The following is a 4,134-nucleotide window of genomic DNA, read 5'->3' on the forward strand; positions in this document are numbered from 1 at the left end:
ACCTCATGAGACTGTTAGGAAAATTAAATGAGAAAATGTGTCTAATGGAATGGGCCCAAGGTCTGGCACTGAGTTAATGCTACTGCCAGCTACTGTCATCATCAGTCTCTGTGTACACCTTGGATGCCTCGTGAGTGTCAGTTTACTTCAGCCTCACCTCTCATTTCAGCCACAGCCATGGCCTGATGCATTCTGAGAGCCCAATAGTCTTAGGTCTGCATCTGGGAGCCCTCACCCCCACCTCAGGCATGTCTGTTCATGTCAAGCAGAAGGCCTTTGTCTTTATGCCTGTGCAGCTATGGTGGGGTTAGCATGATGAGGAGAACCTTCAGTCACTGTGTTGTGGTAGAACTGCACTCTTCAAAAAGGTATCTTGATGTCCTATCCCTCAAACCTATTATATCAGTCCATGTTGTGTTGCTCTACCTGAATACCACAGAGGAAAAGCTTATAAAGAACGGAGGTTTACTCAGCTCACGGCTGATTCCATGAGTGTGGCACAAGCATCTGGTGAGATGTTGTGATGTCATAACCTGGAGAGGATGTGACACAGTGAGAGGGGTGCTATAGGAGACAGAAGCCAACCTGGATTCATGAATGATTATGCTATTCACATGCATCCCCAGGACTCACTTTCAATGTCTCACCTCTCAAATACCACTAAACGTGTGGCTTAGGAAATTAAGTTTCCAGCACATGACATTTGGGGATTATATTTAAGCCATCGCACCTCATGAATGTGACCCGATATGGAAGGAGAAAAGTTGCACGTATAATCAAGTCAGGATAAGATTATATTCCATCAGGGTGGTTCCTAAATCCAGTCCTTCTAAGGAGAAAGGGATTTGAAGACACACAGACAGAAGATGGCCATGTGAAGGTAGAGGCATAAATTAACATATGCAAGGAACACCAGCACCACCAGAAGCTAGGAAGAAGCAAGGAGGGGCCAGGGAGATGGCTCAGTGGAATAAGCGCTTCCCTCGCAAGCACAAGGGTCTGAGTTCAATCCTCAGTTCCTCCACAAAAAAAAAAAAGGAAGAGGCAAGAAAAGACTTTTCCTCTGAGCCTTCAGAGGGAGCACAGACCTGCTGACAACCTCATTTCAGGCTTCTAGGCTCCAGGACCTGAAAGGATAAATTTCTGTTGATTGAAGCCACCCAGTTCATGGTACCTTGATGTGGCAAGCACAGGAAACCAACCCACGTGGGATATAGGACTGGATGCAAGGATGTTTCCCTCACCCACTTTGGATGGTGGCTCTGGAATATGTTTTACAGCGCTTCCCAGTGTCCTACAGCAGTGGTGGTGAAACTATGGTATGTAAGCCACAGCCAGCTATTTATTATCGTTGAAAGCTCAGAAGGTTGGGCATCACTGTCCTAGGGGATCTGGCAGCCAGAAATCCAACATGTCTTCTCAAGAGGCGTGCCAGAGAGGTCTTTGACTCTCGTGGGAACCCCACTGTTGAAGTGGACCTCTAACCCTCCAAAGCTCTCTTCCAAGCTGCTGTGCCCAGTGGGGGCCTCCACTGGCATTTACAAGGCCCTGTGTGACAATGACAAGACCTGCTATCTGGGCAAGGGTGCGTCCAAGGCTATTGAGCACATTAATAAAACTATTGCCCCTGCCCTGGTTAGCAAGAAACTGAAGGTCATGGAGCAGATTGACAGGCTGATGATCGAGATGGATGGGAATGAGAACAAATCAAAATTTGGGGGCAAATGCTATCCTGTGAGTGTCTCTCACAGTGTGCAAGGCTGGTGCTGTGGAGGAGGGGATGCCCCTGTATCGCCACAGCGCTGACCTAGCAGACAATGCCAAAATCATCTTGCCAGGCCCTGCCTTCAGCAAGCTCAATGAGAGCTCACACACTGGCAACAAGTTCACCATACAGGAGTTCATGATCCTGCCCATGGGCGCAGCCAGCTTCAAGGGAGCAAAGGCATACCACGGCCAAGGTCTACCACAACCTGCAGAACATCATCAAGAAGGAGTATGGCAAGGATGCCACCAACATGGGCGATGAGGGTGACTTCGCTCCCAGTATCCTGGAGAATAAGGAAGCTCTGGAGTTGCTGAAGACTGCTATCGGGAAGGCCAGCTACTTGGACAAGGTAGTCATCATCACGGACATGGCCGCACCTGAGTTCGTTGGGTCTGGGAAGTACAACATGGATATCAAGTCCTTTGATGATTCCAGAAGGTACATCTCACCTGACCAACTGGGCGACCTCTACAAGTCCTTCATCAAGGACTACCCAGTGGTGCCCATCAAGGACACCTTCAACCAGGATGACTAGAGTGCCAGGCAGAAGTTTGCAGCCAGCAGCAACATCCGGGTGGTGGGCGACAATCTCACAGTGACCAACCCTAAGTGTATTGCCAAAGCCCTGAACAAGAAGGCCTGCAACTACCTGCTGCTCAGGCAACCAGATCGGCTCAGTGACCAAGTCCCTGCAGGCATGCAAGCTGGAGCAATCCAGCAGTGGGGGCATCATGGTGTCCCACCTTCATACTGCCCTGGTAGTGGGATTCAGCACTGAGCAGATCAAGACTTCCGCACCATGCCGATAAAGCATCCGGCCAAATACGACCAGCCCCTCAGAGTCATGGTGGAGCTGGGCAGCAAGGCCAGGTTTGGTGGCCAGAACTTCAGAAATCCCCTGAGTAAACAGGATGTGGCAGGCCAGTGCCCAGGCCTCGGGCCAAGGTAGTGAGGTCCTCTCCTGCCACCACTTCTGTAGATGCCATCAGGGCCACTTGAAGCCCGTAACCCCAGCTGTAATTGTCGTGCTTGTCCCCTCATATCCCACTGCATCTGAAGCCGTGTGTGGCTCAGGCCAGGTTTCCAAGGGTTCTGTTGTGAAATAAACACCCAGGCCCCCAGAAAAAAAAAAAATTCCCAGGCATGAAAACAGGTATTTAGGTAGTTACCTAAAACACCAGCAGAATCCAACCCCAGCCTGAGCCCAGTGCAGCAGCCCTCACACTAGTAACTCCATTTCTAACCCAATACTCACTCACATGGAGGTCACTGCCCCTTTCATCACTGCCCCTCACAAGGACCTGAGAGTAGCCCTCCAGTAGACACTGTGCACTGATTGCTGTGGCTTTTCATGCTTCTTGCTTTGGAATCCCAGCTAACCCTACTCAGGACAGTCTGGGGAAGCCTCTTGTGACAACTTCCCTATCACCATCTTTGAGGTGACTAGCCATTGTTTAGTCAGATGAAACACCAGATAGCTTGTACTTGGCACATGGTTGACATTTAATAAGTATTTATCAGTAAACATTGATAAGTAATGCATAAAAGAAGGCTCAATCGTGCTCCCAATAAGCTTTCAGTTTTTAGTAGCTAAATCTTAGGAATAGCTCAAATGCCCATCAACTGAACAGATTAAGATATGGGGGTTTTTTATACAAGGGAGTACTACTCAGCCATAAAGAAGGATAAACTTGAGACATTTTTGGGTTAAAAAAATGCCTTGAGACAATTCTCTTAACTGAAATAAACTGGACGCACATGTAAAAATCTCATTGTTTATCTAGTGTGAGAAACTGAAAGGGTAAATAAAGACATGATGAAATAGGAATAGAATGTTCAGATGGAAAGATGAGCTAGAGAGGGAGGAGGGAGAAAGAAGGAAGGGGGAAAGGAAACAAAGCTTTTGTAAATAAGGATGGGAAGAGGGGTTGAAGGGAAGGCAGGGAAAGAAGAATCAAGATGCATCATGTATAGGTACAAATTCTCTATGATGAATGTTGTCATTATGTATATCTAAAATGTACAAAAAACAACTATGTAACCAAATAATCAAGGTAAAGCAAAAACAATATAAGGAAATAAGTACAGGGGCATTTAGAGGATAGAAGGCAACTTGAAAGCCCAGCTCCCTGGCTCTGTATGGAAAAAAAGATAGAAAAGCCATTTCTAACATTTTCACTGGTTTGAGCCCTGCCTTGCTCCACTCACATGTCAATTAGGTTACTCCCTACAAATAACAAAATCCAGTCTGATAAATTTAAGAAATAAAGGAGGGGCTGAGGAGTTAGCTCAGTAGAATAGTCACTTGCCTGGCAAGCAAGGTCCTGAGTTTAATCCCCAGTACTGCAAAAGAAAAAGAAAGAAAG

General features: G+C 47.2%; 1 pseudogene; it reads left to right on the forward strand.

Annotated features, from left to right (window-relative positions):
* The first annotated feature begins 315 nt into the window (after nucleotides 1-315).
* Nucleotides 316-4,134, forward strand: part of LOC101562645 — a 5,087-nt pseudogene continuing 1,268 nt past the window's right edge.

The sequence above is a fragment of the Octodon degus genome, unplaced genomic scaffold, assembly GCF_000260255.1.
Source record: "Octodon degus isolate 3935 unplaced genomic scaffold, OctDeg1.0 scaffold00007, whole genome shotgun sequence".
NCBI classification, from domain to species: Eukaryota; Metazoa; Chordata; class Mammalia; order Rodentia; family Octodontidae; genus Octodon; species Octodon degus.